General features: G+C 38.2%; 2 long non-coding RNA genes across 4 annotated transcripts in view; one reads left to right on the plus strand and one right to left on the minus strand.

Annotated features, from left to right (window-relative positions):
• The window catches only part of LOC137502377 (uncharacterized), a 58,348-nt gene extending 48,792 nt beyond the window's left edge, over positions 1-9,556 (plus strand). Inside the window, exon 3 of the long non-coding RNA XR_011018754.1 lies at positions 9,363-9,556. This is a non-coding gene — a long non-coding RNA (uncharacterized lncRNA). The remainder of the gene's footprint in view (positions 1-9,362) is intronic.
• A 1,185-nt stretch (positions 9,557-10,741) lies between these two features.
• The window catches only part of LOC136881762 (uncharacterized), a 60,582-nt gene continuing 50,637 nt past the window's right edge, over positions 10,742-20,686 (minus strand). For all 3 annotated transcript variants that reach the window (XR_011018749.1, XR_011018748.1, XR_011018747.1), the window contains one exon: positions 10,742-10,962. This is a non-coding gene — a long non-coding RNA (uncharacterized lncRNA). The remainder of the gene's footprint in view (positions 10,963-20,686) is intronic.

Below are 20,686 nucleotides of genomic sequence, written 5' to 3' on the forward strand. Positions count from 1 at the left end.
TTTTCAATGGTCCCCAAATTTTCCTCAATATTTTCCTTTCTTTTTTCTCTCTGTTCTATTTCACCAGTTTTCATAGAGAACATGCATTTTGTGGCATACAGACTCTGGTTTGATTACTGTGTTGTAGTGCTTGATTCTAGTTTTCCTTGGGAGATTCTTATTGTAGGTGTCTTTAGTGAGTTGGTATGCTAATTCTGGTTTTCTTGCTCTTGAACTGCTTCCTTAGAGTCCATTAACATGAATTATTTCACCTAGGTATTTAAATTTATTAGCTTTTCCTGGTATTTCTTTCAGAAGGTTGATCTGCTTTATGGAAGTCTCTGTACTTCCAGAGAGGTTTGCTATGTCATCAGCAAAGGCCAAACAGTTTACACTAACCCTTTTGTGCTTTGAACCTAATTTTATCTCATAATGGAGTCCCCTTTCTTGAAATCTTTCTTCCCATACTCTTATTACCTTTTCCATGACTATATTGAAAAGAATCGGGAAAAGCCCATCTCCCTGCCTAACACCGGTTTTAATTTCAAATTTATTGGAGATCACTCTCATAAATTTCACTCTGGACTTTGTTTCAGTCAGAGTTTTGCTAATTATATTGATTTTGTGTCAACTCGAAATTCCTCTAAAATGTTTGGTAGCAAAATTCTGTCTACTGAATGACTAATTTGAAGTCCACAAAAACTAAGACATAGTTTTTGTTCTTTGTAACCCTGTCTTGTACCTATTATAGTTTTCACTTTTAGAATCTGTTCTGCACATGATCTGCCTTTTCTGAACCCACCTTGGTACTCTCCAATTTGTTTATTATTGGTTCAGTTCTACAGTATTATGAAGAGCTTTTGACAGTATTTTATATGTAACGGCTACTAGGGAGAATCCTCTGTAATTGTCACATCTGTTTTGTCACCGTTCTTATGATAGGTGTATCAGTGCGTTCTTCCAATCAGGGATTTTCTCAGTTTGCCAGATTTCTTGTATTATGTTTGTCAGTTCCACTCTTGCTTCTTCCCACAATTCTGTAACAGTCAAAACTTTCCCTGCAGTGTTATTGTTTTTCAGACTTTGGACTGTCACGTTTCTTTCTCGTCTGGTGGGTCTGAGGGTTTTGCTTTTGTTCGTGGTTGACTGAATTCTAATCTTTCTTTAGGTTCTTCGCAGTTCAGTAGTTTAAAGATAAAAATTTCATAATGTTCCTATTGAAAAGTATTACAATGAAATTGAAATAATAAGGTAGTTCAACCTATTCAATACAAAAAAATACGAAATGTAGTGTTACATTCCTATTTAATTATAAGCAGAAGCGGTACTGGTTTCGACTAAATTCTGGCCCCTTGGTGTCTCCAAAACTAAAAGAATAGTTAGTGGGATGTAAAGCAAATAACATTATTATTAAACTGATGGTGTTCAGTGCAGTACAGCATGGGCTGTAATGATTGTAGGAGTCTGAAATTTTGTAGATATGTTAGCTAAGCAATGTGCACATGAATTATGCCAGAAAAATTTAGTTCCATGTCTTGAATGAGGTGCAAAATATGGTGCTGTAATGTGTGAAAGGGTTGTAGAAAAAGGAAAAATAACTCGTGAAAATGGTGATTCTGGCATGTTATGGTTACTGTTCGGTATGGCCTCCCAACTCAGCAATGTGCTGGATCCGTAACATGTCATGGTCGACAGTTGCCTGCGGGATATCTGGGGAAATCAGACAGACATGTCTTTGTATGCCTAGCCTTTAGATCCGGCAGAGACTGGATGTGTCCCTGATATCCCCACAACCAGAAGTCGCATGAATTTAGGTCAGGAGATACTGAAGATCCTGCATCTGCAAAATGCCCAGAGATGATGTGGTCAACCGGGAGTTTCTCACAGCAAATCTTTTGTCTGGTGAGCGACATGTGATATTGCCCCATCTTGTATGAAAATAGTGGTATGGTCACACTTGCATTCTTGCAAAGCTGGAATCACGTGTTGCACAAAGTCCCTGTAAAGTGCACCTTACAGGCCCACAAGGATTTGTCCTCTCAAAGAAGGAGCTTGTAAAACTCCACCAGTCATGTACGCTGAGTGCAATGGTTGTTCCTACAACAACCAAGGAACTGACAATGGAATTCTACTGGAAGAACATTGTAATGTCATGAGTTATGAAAAATTGCAAGTTCTGACTGCTTGCAGTGACATATTTTTGTCTCTTGCAAGACTGGGAACTATTCATTTTTGTGGCATAATTGGTGAGCATTCTTAGTTAGCATATCTATGAAATTTCAGATTCCTACAATCTTCACAGCCCGTGCTGTGTTGTGCTGTATACAGTTAAATTGTGGACACCTGGTATATTTATACAAATAAATCTGTCAATCAACACTACAGTTGTTAGTTAAACCAGGATGGGCTGCACACTACTGTTTTGCCACCTTCATGTAGGAAAAATAAACTGACAATTTTGAGAATGAGTGCAAACATTTATTAGGCTTGATAAGGTTTAATGTAGTAACAGGTAAACTGTATTAGTCTTTTAAGTGCTGAGTTACAGTTGACTGTTCGCTACCTCAGTGCTGAGTTTTTCATTTGTATGTACACCCCCTGTGGGTGAGGGATGCAGATGAACATGCCCATGGTATCCCTTGCCTGTTGTAAGAGGTGACTAAAAAGGGTGACCAAGGGATGATTGTATTAGAACCATGAAACTACTTGTGATTAGTGCCATCACATGGTGAACACCATATGTTGTCTTTGTTTGTGAGTAGTACTACTGTTAGGTACATAAGTTTTGTGATTAGTAGCAGCAGAGATCTGCCTGCTGTCATTTCTTGATGGATGCAGTACTTTTGCATCCATCACTTGGCACAGGCCAGAGTAAAGTGTAGCTTCCAACGAAGTCCCAGTCAACATCCATGGCTGTGACAATATGGAAGTTGCTGGGGTATGAGTAGTGCCGAGTAATGACATTCAGAGCACGACTAGTGCATCTGAGTGTTACGAAAGGTGCTGCTCATAGGGCCAATCATGCTGCAATAGTACTTTCTGACCCAGCGAGGAAAGCAATGGCAAACTACCTCACTCCTCGTCTTGGCTAGTACGCCTCATTTTGGTGCTGTCATTGGTTTTTGGGGTTTCCTTATAACCGCATAACCTTTAGTGGTGCTATTTGAGGATCCAACCAGCCTCTAGGCTGATGACCTGACAGCAGCAGAGAGTGGCTTCACTGTGGGTCTGTTTTGCCTGTGATTAGTACCCACTGTGTAAGGAACACCATAGGAATACTGGTGCCTGTGGTCAGTATAGCTATGTGAGGAACACCATGGGTGTGCGTTACCTGTGCAATGTATGATACTTGTGAGTAGTACAGACGTGCACATTAATGGTGTCCTGACATAATCAACACTGCCCCACTCCAGTACTGAAAAGAAGGGGAGAGAGTGAAGGGGTAGTGTTGAAGGCTGATCCAGTACAAAACATGGGGGAAGGGAGTGAAGGGGTAGTGCTGAAGGCACAATGACTCACCTTGCTTAATGTATTGCTGCATGGACTGCATGCAGACAGCCTGCTACAAGACTTCGTTGTGATCGAAATGGGCACAGTGGCGGATGTATTGAAGTACAGCATTAGGTTACCTACTCGTCTGGCCCTGCGGTGTACTGGGCAACACGTCCGGCTGCTCCGAGTTCGATTCCCGGCCGGGTCAGGGGTTTTAATTGTAAATGATTATATCCCTGGCCTGGGGACTGCCTATTTGTGTTGTCCTTAACGTTTCTCACATTCAACACTCAACACTTCTGCAATTCCAATTACATATAGGTTCATATATTGTGCAAATAGGGGCAAAAGAACTCTATAGGTTGATGCTCTGAACAAATAGCATTTTAACATAAAAAAATTAAAAAGTAACCTACTCTGATAATTACAGTATTAAGAGGTAAAGGAGGTTTTTAACCAAAAAGTATTTTATACTAGTTAGGAATATTTTGTAGCTGCGTTATATCTGGTCCACCAATCCTTCACCTCGTTCTTGCCATATTTCTATCCATCTCCAAACTGTCTTAAGATTGCATGGTATTGCTTGTGCTATTGCTTGGGGGACTATGTGAGCCTCCCACATGCCAATAATACGTCCTCGATTCACCTGTGATAGGATAGGGGCCATCTTATTACAATGTTACAGTATAATGCTGGAATACACACACTGTGTATTCAGCACTACCTGTTCACTCCCTTCCCCTCCTTTTCAGTACTGGAGTGGCTTCAACACTCCCTTTACTCTCTCCCCTCCTTTTCAGTACTGGAGTGGGGCAGTGTTGATAGTTTATGTTGGGACACCATTAATGTGCGTGCGTGTACCATAGTGTGTGGAACATTGAGTCTACGCTACTTTTGATATGGTTCTACTTTTCTAGAGATAAGTAGCATTATGAGGGGCTGTTGACCTGGATTTTGGACCCCTTTACACATTGTTTCAAAAATGTGCTTTAGAAGCAGCTTCTTGGTCAGTAATATTATTATTTTTATTATTATTAAATGAAAAGTGCACAATGTGCAAAAACAGTTTTTGTACAGATGGTCAACTATGCTAATGCCATTCTTATTATTGAGGTTGTCCTCATTTTGCAGTTTTGTGCATGGTATCTTTCACAATGATCGTTGCACAGGTTACATATACAGTCTTCGTTTGGCTGGTGGAAGTTTTTGGTTTGGCAGAATCTGTGGTGAAATCCATGAGTGGCGTAACTAATTACGTGCCATAGCTCATAATTTGCTTGCTTCCATTCTTCCGTCATTATAGCGTCCGTGGAATAGAAGTCGGACCAAATAGCATTCCTTTTCTCGTTTAAAATTTGGCGTGCATTCTCGTAGGGCTTGGTGTTTGGTAGACAACTGTGTTTTGATATTGTCAATGAAGTAGTCCTCCTTGGTTAGAACATATGTTAACCTTGAAGGGGCTGACTTCCCAATGCCTAGTATTCTCTTGAGATATCGGGCCTTGACTTTTTCTATTATCATCAGGTTGCTGAGTGTGAGTTTTTCCCAGGTGATGCTAATCCCATAGGTTGCTATTGGTGATATGGCTGTCCTGAACAGTAGCATTGCTGTACCCAATGATATTTGTTGAGGTTGTTGAATGTTGAAGATGGCTTTTATTGCTGCGGCTGCTCTTTCTTTGACGTGGATATTGTAGGATGTCAGTAGTTTGGAGGATGACTCCAAGGTACTTGAATTTTGGCACTACTTCCAGAGGTTTGTTGTGCATGGTTATTGTATTTTTAGGTGCATGTTTTCCTCCTTTCCTAAAGGTCATTTGTTTTCAGATAGTTTCTAGGAAGGTGGGGCATTGTAAGTTGGATCCACTGATTGTCTTAAATTCATATTCATCCATGCATTCTTCATGTTTTGAATTCTTATAAGTGGATGATTTTGTACTTTTCAATTTTCATTACATTTTGTCTCATTTGGTTCCATTATGGGCTGACATGACATGAGAACAGCAAAAGCAGCATATGGAGGAAGAGAAATGAACATGATGTTATTTGCAGATGATATTGTGATTTGGGGAGAAGACGACAGGAAGGTTCAAGAACAGTTGAATGTGGTGAATGGGAAGATCGAAGAATATGGATTGAAAATAAGTGTAGAAAAGAGTAACTCTTGTTATGACTTGTAATAAGTTGATGACTACTGAGAAATATCATGAATAAAAATATATAAATAAAATTACTCAAAAACTTAATAAAATTAATAAGCATAATTAACCGAAATGTCCGTAGTATGGGCGCCAGAGTTCACCAGAATGGATCCCTCGAATTTAGATAAGAGCATGATAAACTTTATATCCCAGGGCGTGTACATAATGCTGCGTACTGGTACATCTGCTGCAGGCCTTACCTAACCTCCTGAAAACGACTAATTAGGTAGGAACTGCACCTAGGTTCATCAATAACACTGATTCTAAAATAGCTAACTATATTCTGAACAAATTCCGTGCATGAGCACCTCATCAACATACAACATTATACATATAATACACACATAAAATATTGCTGGAAGACTCCATATTTACAACAATAATAATAATGAAAACAGTGGGAAAACGAAAGCGAGAACTAAGCTACCATTTGTAGATGGTCCGATGAACAATGTACATGTATGAAGATAAACACCCTTCACTGTCTCTATATCAATTCGATTTACCGATTCTCATAATCGGCAGTTATCACATCACACAGATACCGTACCTTGTACTACTGTGTTCACATATTTTAACACTTGTTGTAAAGATATATACACACGTCTGTCGATCCTCAACATATAAATTTATGGAAAGTCTGAGATAGCTTTCACCAACATATAATGCTAGGCCGCCACAAGTGCTACAATACTTAATGCGCAAGCACTCTCCACAATCAGCCACTTTCCACAAACATAACAAGACTACGCTCCACGAACGTTTTAAGTCCAGTCCATTGCAGCCATGTCACTTCAGTACCGTGTATCAGCACCACTTCCTTCCCGTACAGTGCCTCAGTTGTAGTTGTAGTTATCTTCCTTCTCGTTCCTTTACAATCACCTCTACAATCACCCTTACAATGTCCCTTACAATGTTCTTTTCACAATGTCCTAATCTCCTGGTTGCCGCCGTATCATCAACCTTTATAGACATCAACATCCCCCTCCTCTCAGATGAGATGTCTTGATTGGTGCTTGCCAGCCAATCATGAGTGAACCTCTTGTCAAGACATGCCCTGAACTTCTCCTTTCTCCCAAGAGATAAACAAACACTTGGGAGTTTTACATGAATCACCAAACTTTCCTAATACAACAACAAGCTCATCTCATCAGGCTGGGATATATACATGACTCATACGAACTTCCCGATGCAAGTACATCACAACAGACACTGGGGTAGCCATATGACTCATTTGAATTACCAGAGTTATTAAAGCAATGTTTTCCCCACTTGTGCAAAACAAATTACTCATACCTACATATGTGGATATCTTCCAGCTTACCAATATAAGTGGCAAAGTATACAAATGTAATAATAATAATAATAATAATAAAAATAGAATACTGACAATAATATCTATAACTTCTACATATAATTCGGGGGTGTGATATATGTACTATCACAGACTAGAGGGGAGAAAGAAGGGAAAGGTCAGATTAGACTTGCAGACAAGCCCCTGGAAGTAGTGGAAACGTTTAAATACCTGGGGAGTGAATTAATGGAGAATGCTCGACGGGATGCTGAGATTAGTAAAAGGATTCAAGCTGGAAGTTGTTTCTATCATAGTGTAAGAAACATGTTATGGGACAAAGATGTACCAACGGAAGCAAAGGATACTATGTACAAGATGTATTACGTACCAATAACAACTTACGGAGCAGAAACTTGGGCAATGACAAAGGATGAGAGTTGAATATAGGCAGCCGAAATGAAGTTCTTGTGGAGTATGATATAGATGAGTAGAAGAGACAAAATAAGGAATGAGAAAATCTGGGAAGAAATTGGAGTGGAAAAAATGAATGATAGAATAGAGAAGAGCTGACTAAGATGGTTTGGGCACATAAAGCGAATGAGTGACGAAAGAATGCCAAAAAAGGTGATGGAAATGCAAATCCAAGGAAAGAGAGGCTGTGGATGACCATAATTGAGATGGAAGGATACCATCCAATGCAGCATTATAGAAAGAAACCTGGACTGGGACACTGTTGGAGGAGGAGTGGTGGAAAGACTGAAGAAAGTGGAGAGGAACCACATTTGCCCCTACCTGGCTACAGCTGGATAAAGGGAAATGATGGGCTGATGACCTAGATATTAGGCCCCTCTAAACAAGCATCATTATTTGTATGTAAAAAAAATTGTAGAAGCCTCAATTTTTAACTTGTCAGTGGGATGATAAGCTTAAAATGTTTATAAATGTTTGTTCCTTATAAATCTAAATGCAAATGGGAAATCCTATACTTATGTTCAATATTATTTTGAGAGAAAACAAAATTACACTTTTTCTGCCCATGTGCACATCATCTTTAGACAAAGTAAAGAGCCCAAAACAAAATTTCCTAAAATCTGTAGGCAACTAATACATGTAACCCCTTACAAATATGTAAGTTGATACTTTAATAAAATAATTTCTAAACCTGGAATGTGGTGTCAGCTGAAGGTTTTCCACCAGCTGTTTGTGATACTGCTTTGTTTCATCATCAACCAACTCCATTGGCAGAATAGTTTTAAAAAAATCAATTATTTTGGGGTTGTCATCAAACAGTATTTGACTCTGTTACTTGAAAGTATGGTGGAGAAGTCATCTGTCTGCTGTGAAAATAGTGATGAATTAGCTTTTTGTTTAGGAGGGTCTGTTCCTTTCTCATTTACAATATTTTCAGCACATACTGTATCACTTTCTTAATTCATTAAAATCATCTTTATCATCACTTTCTGCTGTGGTTAGTAACTGAAAGATTCTTTGATCTGAAATAACATTGCTGTGAGAGCAATTAGCTTGTTATTCTGCCATGCTTGTTTACATCACAGATGAGCTCCACAAATGTCTACAAAAAAGCTGTCACTTCCTGAAGCTGTAAGCTGTGATCAGTTATTTCTACATAATGCCCAGAAGATGGCAAAATATGCCAGAGATAGAATTGGCACTTGAGTGAACTGAAAAATTTAAAAAACTGAAGTTCTTGTGCACTGTCTATACATGGATGTGGCAGTGATTGACTGGCTGTGTCAGCCTGTCTATATGATGTAGATGTTGATTCCCATAGGGAACCTAAAATATTTGTCCTGAATGAGTAAATTTATAATACCAATATAATGGTCTGTTATTGGACATACTAAATTTTCCAACTAACTCATTCTTGGTTGCCTGCATTTTGCCCTTGTGTGCTAAGTTAGGCTCATCAGTTGGGACATAGCACACCATCCAAGACGCAAGGCTAGTGCATACCGTGGAGGCCACTGCATAGGCTACTTGAAGCCACCAGCAGTGCCAATGCACTATGTCCAATAACGGACCATTATATTAGCCTGTCTATAGGCGGGTGTAGCTTTCCTCAGATCAAGGAAAACCATGCATGTATTAAAAATCTATTTGGACAACAGTAAATGATTACTCCTTCCCCAGTTTCAGGAATTAGGGGATTAGAGTGATTTATTCTAGTAGGTCTTTTGTGGCACACCCTTGTACAGCAATCAATATTTATGAATGAAAATTCTGTTGATGGATCCCATGATGTGCCACTTGGCTAAATGAACATTGACAGATTTCTCATTGGTGTGATTGTTTGGATGTATACTGAATTATTATAATATATGAAGTACTGTTCTGGTTTAAGGGATTAATTTTCAAATATATTTTCTTTGTTTGCAGTTGCTGAGAACTATATTTTCCTCTACTGCATGGATGAGATGGAGATTTGCTATGGCAGTTAGAAAACTGTTCAGCAACCAAGACAAGAAAATAGTGGCTTAATTTGCATTCATGAAAAACTAAGTGCAGTGTTGCAAGAAAGTTTATGGACACATTGATTTTGTTCTTATTCCATTGTGATATAACAATGCATTTTGTTAACACTGGGATAATAGTGGTCTTGTTTGGCCCAAAGTAGACTTTTTGATGACTTATTACTTGCAGTAAAGTTTATAGTTTTATTATTTTTGACAATTAAATGCAAAATTCAAACTGGTGCAGTTTTTATTGCTGGATAGATTGTAATGTATTATATTTTAAATTGATAAGGATGATAATGTCTCTTCAAAAATCTTGCAAATGGATGAATATTTTCAGTTAATCTAGACAGGGGTGGTGGAAATTGTGGAATAGTTTAACTTCCAAGGGGCTCATCAGACTTACTGTACTTTCTTGTAGTGTCAATATTTTGAGAATGGTACTATTTTTTTTTTCATGGAATAATGCTGTTTTAAACCTTAAACCTACAAATGTAAATTCAGTATTGTGATTATTTTGAAAATCAGAAAACTGCTTTGAAAAAATGATGTATTCAAACATGCTTCATTTGTTAGTGTATTTTTGTGAAGTACTAGTCTGGTTTTCAAAGTAATCATGGTACTGAGTTTAATATTTGTAGTTCCATTTATGAAAACTAGGTCAGTATCATTATTGAAATTGGAAAGAGAATGTTCATATCTTGAATGGTTAAAGAGTTCAGGTGGATAACTTAGCTGAATAACTCTGTATAACACATTTTTTAGCATCCCTGTACATTATACTGTTCATGGGAGTGTCTTCAAATGTGGTTCATAATGCCAAAGTTGCAAATAGGGTATTTGTTTTTGGTTTTACTATTCTGTACAGGTGTTCAGTTATTGTGACCTGTTTGTAATAGAAAGCTGGCAACTATTTCCTTTATACATTTGTTATTGTAACTATCAGTTTTCCTATTTAAAGTAAAATTTTTGTCTGGAAAGTTTCACAAAAAGTAAATTGAATGTTAAGGATACTTAACATATGATAAAACCAGAGTGTTAGTGTCTTTCCTCAGCCTTGATCATAAATTGTATTACTTACTGTAACCTTCAGAAAATTATTTAATAAAGGATAGAAAGAACAAATGACTTGTTTAAATTTAATGCTCCTTGTATTTTCCTTTTTCATATAATAAAGCAATTTGTAATTGATCTGTATTGCATCAAGAACAGCTTTGGATTGGGTGTGAAATTTAAAAAAAATGATTTTAACATTTCAAACTTTTTATTCTGAAAGTTTGGACTTAGTTTTTTTTTCTTCATTTATTTTTCACAATGAAATCAAAAATAACTTAATTATAAAAATACTTTTTAAACTTAGTTTTTTTCCACTAAATTTATGGAAAAAATACAAAAAATATGTAAAATTTACTAAAATATATGCATTTTGAGCAGAAAAACAGCTTAAAAATATACTCTAAGTCCAACACCTCATTTCCAGTGTCCAGGTTCAGCGTCGAAACTTTTATGAATCACGGACTTTCCTGTTCAAGAAAAAAGAAGTTGGAAAAATTAATATTAGTAAGTACCTCCAATACAGTACTGCTATTACACAAGAAGAGAGCACTTTTACTCCCCCACTTGTGCAATAGCAGTACTCTATACATATATCTAAGCACCTGCAAAAACCACTGTGTGATGTCTGAGAATTCTTTGAGGCAACGCTCAGTATTTAACAGTTAGGGTTTTGATATCTCGAGTGGAAAAGTTTCACACAGATGTTTCCGCAGGTGGAACGATAAGCTGTTTTAGTTATTAAAACATAAAACGCAGCAGCAGTAGTGCCAACAATTGGAAGTGTGTATGTAAATATAATTGCCTACTATGAAAATCCACAGCCTATTTCCAGTCATTCGACAGTCAGGAATGCAGTGAATGAAGCCCTCATCTAATGGCGAGGGTAGGAACTGTGCCGGCTGCGGAAGCCTCTAGGGCAATGAGTAATGACTGACAAATGAAAGGATATTGGAGAATGTTGTTGGAATGAAAGAGCTTTGTCCAGCATAAATCTCACATGGAGTGACCACGATTTGAACTACCAAACCCAGCGGCAAGAGGCTGGTGTGCTGCCTCCTGAATCAGAGGTTTTACAGTTGCCTACTAGCGAAGAAATAATCTTGCGGAATGTTTATCAACCACCCTAATTTTGCCTCAGTCTGAAATGGCACTTATTTCTTTGATGTGTTGGCAAGAGATATTGAAAGGGCGTGTGTTTATCATCCCTTCAACTACTATCATTCGTAAGAGACTTATTTTCTCCTTACAGTAGGCCTTCGGCGGCCGGCCCCATGGTGTAGGGGTAGCGTGCCTGCCTATTACCCGGAGGCCCCGGGTTCGATTCCCGGCCAGGTCAGGGGTTTATACCTGGATCTGAGGGCTGGTTCGAGGTCCACTCAGCCTATGTGATTATAATTGAGGAGCTATCTGATGGTGAGTTGGCGGCCACGCTCAAGAAAGCCAAGAATAACGGCTGAGAGGATTCGCCGTGCTGACCACACAACACCTCATAATCTCCAGGCTTTTGGGCTGAGCAACGGTCGCTTGGTAGGCCTTCGGCGACTCAAAGATGGGAAAGAGCTAGGCTTGGGTAGGTACAGCCCCAGCATTTGCCTGGTGTGAAAATAGGAAACGACAGAAAACCACCTTCAGGGCTACTCTGAAAACTAATCTCCCAAATGCAAGCTCACAGCTACAAAGCCCTAAGCACACGGCCAAGTCGCTCGGTTAGAGCTGGTCTCTTGTACTCTTAAATGCCGAAAGACTGCACTATTCGCTCAAGCTTCCAAGGAGGTCCAAATACATGCAATTGACTTTCTAAGTATTATTAAATGTAAAGATTTTATGATAATTTCTCTGCATAGCCCACCTGGTGGCCAGAAACAAGTCCCGTTCGTTAGAACACACATTCACCATCAGAACGTTGGTAGGAGAGGTGATGGTATACAATTTCTAATCACTAGATTACATGCCAAAAGCCTGGATTAAATTCTAAACCTCTCCACAGTGCTCATATGGAGTGAGGGCATATGTCAATGTTGATGGTGATTCACCCATCGGATTGAGAGTTGAGACTTGAGCAGTGCTATTCGACAGAAGTAAGCTATGTACCAGCACCGCGTTTCACCCCTCTCCCTTCCTACTATCACATCATTCATTTCATGTCATTGGCTCCTTTGATGGGGCTGACGTCGGTGAAAACTGTCTTCATACCCGACCCCATAAAGAAACGGGGCAAGGGTTGGACATACATGTTCATTTCTCCAAAACTGGTAAGTTCTTAAGCACATTAACTTTAGGTTCACGTTATCTGTACTACTTTCAATAACAACACTTCCAAGAGTTGGCAATACTACTAGAAAAAAAAAAAAAAAAAAAAAAAATCACAAACCATTTCTGACAAGTATGGACAACTTTCTGATCATTTACTTGAGCGACAAATTGGTAAGCCCTTATATTATATTTAAATCAGCAATTAGGGCTGTCCCCCAAGTGGCAGATTCCCTATCTGTTGTTTACCTAGGATTTTCTTTTTAAAAAATGCAAAGAATCTGAAATGTTATTGAACATATTCCAATCCCCAACGTCCCTCTTTACCCTAAAGAGTCCAAATAAGTAAGGTGAAAGTTCAACAATAGCTCTTTTTCTAAAAAAAAATAGACACTGGTAAAATTGAAACATGATCCTCAAGTGAATGTACAAATAAACTGTTGATAATCACGAAATCTGTAAGTTTTACACACGGTTGCCAGAGGTCTTGGATTTTATGGGACAGTACCATATTCGTGTTAAATGTCCCGCGTCCTGGACAGTTCCTATCCGGGATGGAAATTGTCCCGTATTTTGAACCTTGAGAGAAATACACCAGTGTTTTCACCTCTGATAAGTACCAAGAGCTTTCTTCCACAGAGGATAGATTCCTACTCTCCTTGGTTTCTTTATCTGGTGTGAGTTCGTAGATTTTTAAAATAGGTTTTTATTTTATTGTTTGCAGTTCTCGAGTTGTCCATCCTGGCAAATAAAATGTGTAATAGCAGACAGCTACCTGAGGTAGTCAGAGTCCACTAAATGTTCGTGTGAAATTGTCAGCTGTTAGAAATATTATGTTCTGTTGACTTGTTTAGGTCTGAGCTGTTCATTTCCGTACATTTTTCTTGAATATCATGCAGAGATTTTTATGAAATTGCTAAGAATGACAAAAAAACTGTTAACAGCACTAACAGAAATGAAAATTTATTGAAATTGAAAGAACTGGTATGAATAAGTAAATAAACTAAGTTTTTTCCTATTTGTTTTACGTCGCACTGACAGAGGCGGGTCTTACGGTGACGATGGGATAGAAAAGGGCTAGGATTGGAATCAACCATGGCTTTCAGACAGGCCCCAGCATTTTCCTGGGAAATCACGGAAAACCATCCTTAGGGCTGCCGACAGGGGGAGTTTGAACCCATCGTCTCCCGAATACAAGCTCATAGCTACATGATCCAAAATCTTGTTCTGTGTATAAATGTTAAGACATGCATTCACAAACTGCACTATGATGTCAACATAATGATAAGCGTATCATTTTGAAACAAAGTTTATAACTTGTAGAATATGAGCCCGTTGATTTCCTCGATCGCACATCTGTCCCTATTTCGATTTCATGTATCTGACAATCCTGGTTTTACATGATCCTACATGCACTGGCTACACGTGCGTTAGTAGGCAGTCACTTTGCTACCATAGTCAATATACATACACAATTTTTTTTTCAGTACAAGCATGCAAAAATTAAACGGAAATGCTCTACTAAACATTCTGAGATAGGGAACGTAGTATCTGAGAAACCAGCTTGAACATGTTTATTACAGTTATTATATTTACATCTAGTTTTGACAAACCTGAGTTAAGCTATAATTTTGCACCTCACAACAAAATGACTGCTACCAACTTCAATGTAAAGCACGATACTGACGTATGAGATACCCGCGCATCCTTTCAAATTGCATGCAGGCGACTACAATCCCGGTAACGAATTCCATGTCGTCATTTTTTTTTTTTCAAGTTGCCTTACGTTGCACCGACACAGATACGTCTTATGGCGGCGATGGGATAGGAAAGGACCCTAATTAAGGTACACCCCAGCATTTGCCTGGTATCAAAGTGGGAAATCATGAAAAACCATCGATGTGGTTCGAACCCACTATCTCCCAAATGCAAGCTAACAACTGAGCAACCATAACCGGACGGCCAACTCGCTCGGTCACTGTGCAGGTACCAACTTCAAAAGAAGCACAGTAAAGGCCCTAATCGTGTCTGTCAATTGAGTTTTCATATTTATTTATTTATTTTGATCAGTCAATGCAATCACAAACTCGACAGATTCAGTTCTAAAACATGATACCTTTACAACCCAACAGCGCAGTTAGGCGAATGACAAGCATTTTAATTAATATTATTACTGTTTTTGTGAACACCCAATTTTCTGACCAATGGAAATAATATAAAGATGAATTTAAATAAATACATATAGAATGTCGCTGTAAATAATCCAGGATATAGACCTTAGGTTCTGAAAATGTTCAGCAGAGCATACCCTATTTCCTGTTTAATTTTTGCAACCATTTACTGAAACACTTGGTATAATCTAATTGAATGTTGGCAAAACTTTTCAACACAGAAGCACAAACTGCATTTCCTTTCTTGTGACATATTCTGTAGACTGTTATGATTGGATTCAACATCACCCAGTTCCCTTGATAATTTTGCAATTTTTAAAAAAACGTATCTACATTTCCGAGATCCTCATATAATATGGGCACGAGGTGAACTACAGCGAAACAATTTACACCTACAGATCAAAACGAGCAACATTGTTGGCCACGATAAGTTTACACCTTCGAGTAAACTGAATTACATTGACTACTTCAAAACCACAAAGAAATCAATCACTCGATGATTGCATTTAGGGCTGTCGCGCAGGTGGCAGATTCCCTTTTCTTAAGCATTTTCAAAGAACTTGGAAATTTAGCAAACATATTCCTTGACAAATTAATCCAATCCCTTACTCCTCATCCTATAAATGAATATTTCTCCTCTTGAATTCAAACTTTATCTTCATATTGTTATCTTTCCTACTTTCATTAAAGCTCTGCTAAAGGTTCTTTTAATGATAAACCTCAATCCTCGAGATAAGATTGAGGCAATATCATCTGTGAAACAATATAAATTCTAACCCAAGAGCTGAATGAGAGAGAAAATAAATAAATTAGCCAAAGACTTTGTTCGTACTTCCTTGGGGATCAAATATAACAAATAGATTTTTGTACCAAAACAGTCCACAGAAGAACATGGTTAAAATTTTACATCCACACAGTGCTTCAAGAAGGTTGTCCATACTTGCTACTATAAAATGATAAAAAAAATTCTCTTGAATACCTTTGTTACAACATGAGGAAATGTTAGAAACACCATTATAACAAATAAATACATCGAGAGAACTTGAAAGGCTGGAAGGAAGGAAGAAAAACTGAAAGAAACCAATCAGCATAAAGCACAGAAAGAGATTTCTTAAGTTATTCTTTCAACCAGGTTTGAACTACAGAAACTCAATTCAAAATTATTCTGTTTCCAAATCAAATTTTCTTACAAAGTTTAATTCCTTATTATTTGGCAGGGCTACCAACAAAAGAGAGGGGGAAATAAAAAATATCAATGCTTAAACATTACTTTTAAATTTCTTCTTTACTATAAGGAATTAAACTAGTCTCTCATTTCAAATTATGATTTGGACAGACCTGTGATATCCTAAAACAGTGCTTTCATTATCATTTGATAAGCGATCAAATGATGATAATAAGATTGTTTAACGTGGGACTCATCCCATCAAATTACAATGCATCATTGTATGAGAAAAGGATCATCATTTGGCTTCCCAGAACCAGTCTTGTAATCAATCACTTCAAAATATTCCTACAGAAAGCTATTTGCCACTTATATCTAGAGATAAAACATCTAACAATTTTATATTAGTTGAAATCATTGCTCGTTTTTTCTTTTTTTTAAATCCATATTTCTATCAGCTTTTCTAAGTTCACGGTCATTTTGGTCACTTTTTAGATATCCTTTCACCCACATAGTTCAGCAGACTGATCAATGTGACTTTATGTTTTCACTTAACAACTAGGATATCCCTTTAAGAAAGAACTTTCCTTCGTTCAGCATTAATTTGGGCTAAAATAGAAGACTACAGCTACACGCAGAAACTTCGTACAATCAACTAGTGTCAACCCAACACACATGCCTCGGCACATTTTATACATCAACAACAGTCTAGATCAGAGGTGCTCATGCTGGGCATTCCGTCCCACAGGCGCCCAGCACTGTAAGTGGGCGGGCTGGCAAGCGATGAGCGCAGCGAATGCTATTCAAGCACAATGACGTGGCAGCTACATCACAGGGCGTGAAGACTGGGCGAAGTTCTCCCACTCACTCTCGATCACTGTGGCGATACCCGAGTTTGAAATGGAGGAAGAAATTAATGAAAGAAAGAGGGCAGAAATCCACGTCATTTTCAATTTACGTTGTAAGAAATAAGTTATTTATGTTCATTGTAGTTTATGTATTTTGACCAGACACAATAAAGAGTTACGCCTACAACCTCAAATATTTTTATAATGTACATCATGAATTACTATTTTCATGATTACAATTTAAGAGGTGCTTTAGAAATGCTTCTAATATAATAAGGAGTTAAGGTGGATAAGCTATGGCTTGTGGTTGTTTGCGTTTAAATCATGTAATAAACTTACCAACAATCCAATCGTGCTTACCGGGAAAAACATCAATGAGGTTACTTATTTTAAGGCCTACTGTATATCTATTTGGTAGATACATTTACACTGCTGTTGTACTTCAATCTTGGATAGTAAATATCTATGTCCTCACTCGTGATGAAACACCCTCTTGCCATTTAGAGGCTAGCTATTTCATCAGATGCTTGTTAAATTTTAATTACTGTACTATTTTCAGAAATTCAGTGAACAGGAAAAGTAACGCAATACTACAACACCCGCAAAATCAAGCAGTAAACATGTTGAATTATGTAATTATATTATTTATTGCTTAATGAATAACAGGAATTTTACTTTTTTTAAAAATGGAAATACTGCCATGTCCATACAAGGAATTGGAAATCATAGCTTGTACGTTTAAACTCTGTACCTTTGTAGATTAGGGGCTACCTGGCCAAGGCGGTAAAGGCATGCTCAGTTCACCCGGAAGGACATAGGGTCTAATCCCCGTCAGGAAGTCGAAAAATTTAAGAAACAAGATTTCCACTTCCTGAGGTGCACATAGCCCTGAGGTTCACTCAGCCTACACCAAAAATGAGTACCAGGTTAATTCCTGGGGGCAAAGACGGCTGGGCATAGAGCTGACCACTCTACCACATCAAGTGTGAAGGTTACGGATAGTGGAAGCCTTTACCTTCCACCCCTCCAAGCAGTGGCGTATACTGAGGGCTACCAAGGCTATCAGTGAAGCCCAAACCTCAAATGCGAGCGATGAAAATCTAAAGCACATTATACTGTAAGCATCTGACACATTGTTCCATTTGCAAAACTTGAAAGCAATGAGAAAACACGTCGCATGTATTTCTGAGAACAAGGCTTCGGAGACTGATACTGCAGCCCAGACTCTCGCCCCTTCCCATCGCCTCGCCTCACGCGGCTTGCTGCTGTCTGCCTACAGGCGCGGGGACCGGCGGAGGATAGCTGTGCTAGGCTTCGGTCCGTCAGATCGCCACTGCCGTCATCCATGCGTTACTTCCTCACCTCATCCTTCTGCCTTAAATATATAGATAACGGAGTGCTGGTATTTCACTCCCGTTTACTTCTACATCCTTGTAGGAAGACACTGCAGGGCTGCTGTTATAGGAGTAATATAGTTTTCTTTTAATTGGTAGATCTGCTAAAATGAAACGCAATCTTTCAGGTTTAGTGTTCTCTTTTGTTAGTTGGAATCGAACCCGTTATCATGGGTCGGACACCACCACTGATCTTCCGAGGAAGATAATTAACCACTGAACGATGGGTACGACCATTGTAAAATTCAACATTGTTATTTAACGATTATGATAATAATAATAATAATAATAATAATAATAATAATAATAATAATAATAATAATAATAATAATAATAATAATAATAATAATAATGGTGGTGCATGGCATCTACATAGGCTTGGTAGTGACCTAATAAGGATAAAATGAGTGGCGAAGACGTCATAAACACCCAGATCCCAAGTCAGGGGAATTAACACTATGAAGGGGTTGATTCTGAAAATTGAACCGGGGCCGTTGGACCAAAGAAAAGCATTCTATCCATTTAGCCTCAAAGCTGGACTTCAATTTGCTAAACCTTAGGCTACCAAACTCGATTGATCAGGTGTTGAGTATTGACGGTGACAGAGGCCAGGGCAGTAGCTTGAGAAGCAGCCTTGACAACACAGCGGGCAACTCCGTTGGCTGTTGGCTGTTGGCTGCAGCTCAAAATACTTAAGGCTTGATGTTCCCTAAACCAACTATCGAGAAGTGGTAGCCCACGTCTTGATACCAGCATACGCCACTGCCTCCAAGGGCCTTCATGGCCTCTACAGAGATGACTTTGCTTTGCTTTTACCTTTGTAGATGTATCAAAAAAATTAGAACGTGTCAGTTTTCTTTGAATTAATAAATATAAGAAAACTAGCAGTTACCCGCAGTTTTGCTCGTGTGGATTTTGTGATTTGATGAAAGTAATTGTTCCTCGTTACTGCACTAAGATATCTCAAAATGCCCGGCTCTATGGCTAGATGGTTAGCGTGCTGGCCTTTGGTCCAGAGGGTCCCGGGTTTGATTCCTGGCCGGGTCGGGAATTTTAACCTTAATTGGTTAATTCCAATGGCTCAGGAGCTGGGTGTGTGTGTGGCGTATTCAGCATTAGAAATCATCCTAGGTAGGGCCCTCATCTTTACAGACATGCAGGTCGCCTAATAGGCTGTCTACGAGAAAAAGACCGGCACCAGGCCTCTCCGGAGGCCATACACCATTATTTATTAGCTCAAAATCCTTAGAATATAAAAACTCACCGAAAAACCGAGTTTCACTTACCCCAGAAACTCTTTGTAAACCACGTTTGTGGTAATGCCTCTTGGGGCTAAGATGACCAGGGTACTGGCAGAGCTAACTCTGGAATATGCGAAGTAGGACTGTATATCTGAGAAACAGTCCTCTCTCAAGTAAGAGAGAGAGAGAGAGAGAGAAAAAAAAAAAAGAAGTTTCTTCATTTTTAAAGGAGATTCCAAATGCATATTTCCACATCTATAACATCTTCAGTTTTCAAGATATAAGTATCCTCATGAAAAGAATTGAGCCCCATATCAGTCCTTCTATCCCCACTCCCTAAGTAGATTTTCCGAAACAAAATGAAAAAATACACGTTTCTTCATGTTTAAAGGAAATGCAAACACCAATTGTTCACGTCTGTAACATCTTCGGTTTTTGAGATTTAACTGTCCTCATAAAAAGATTTGAACTCCTTTTTCACTTCTTTTTACCCCCATTATGTGGCTTTTCTGAAAACAAAAAAATACATACTCCTGTACTTTTGAAGGACATTACAAACAGCAATTTCATGTCTGTAACACATTACGTTTTTCAGATATACTGTACATATACTAATTTTTTTTAATGCACCTGCTTTTTCAATTCTTTTCACCCTTTAACTGGATTTACTGAAAACAAAAAAACAAAAAAAATTGTCTCTATTTTTAAAGGAGATTCCAAATACCAATTTTAACATCTGTAGCATCTTCAGTTTTTGGGATATAAGTTACCGCATAAAAAACTTCAATTCCTGCTTCACTTCTTTCCATCCCAAACTCCACTTGAGTGAACTTTCCAAAAACAAAAAATATGTGTGTTCCTTTATTTTGAAAGGAGATTCTAAATACCAATTTTTTTGCCTGTAACATGTTATACTCATTTTAAACATTCACCCCCATTTTTACTTCTCCCCCCCCCCCCCAAATGGATTTTACGAAAAAAAAAAATATATGTTTTTTTTATTACCTTTAAAGAAGATTCCATGTAGCACTTTTCACGTCTGTATTATCTTCAGTTTTTGAGATATAAGAATCCTCATAAAAAAATTCAACCCCCTTTTCACTTATTTTAACCCCCCTTTCA

This window comes from Anabrus simplex, chromosome 10, assembly GCF_040414725.1.
Source record: "Anabrus simplex isolate iqAnaSimp1 chromosome 10, ASM4041472v1, whole genome shotgun sequence".
Lineage (NCBI taxonomy): Eukaryota > Metazoa > Arthropoda > Insecta > Orthoptera > Tettigoniidae > Anabrus > Anabrus simplex.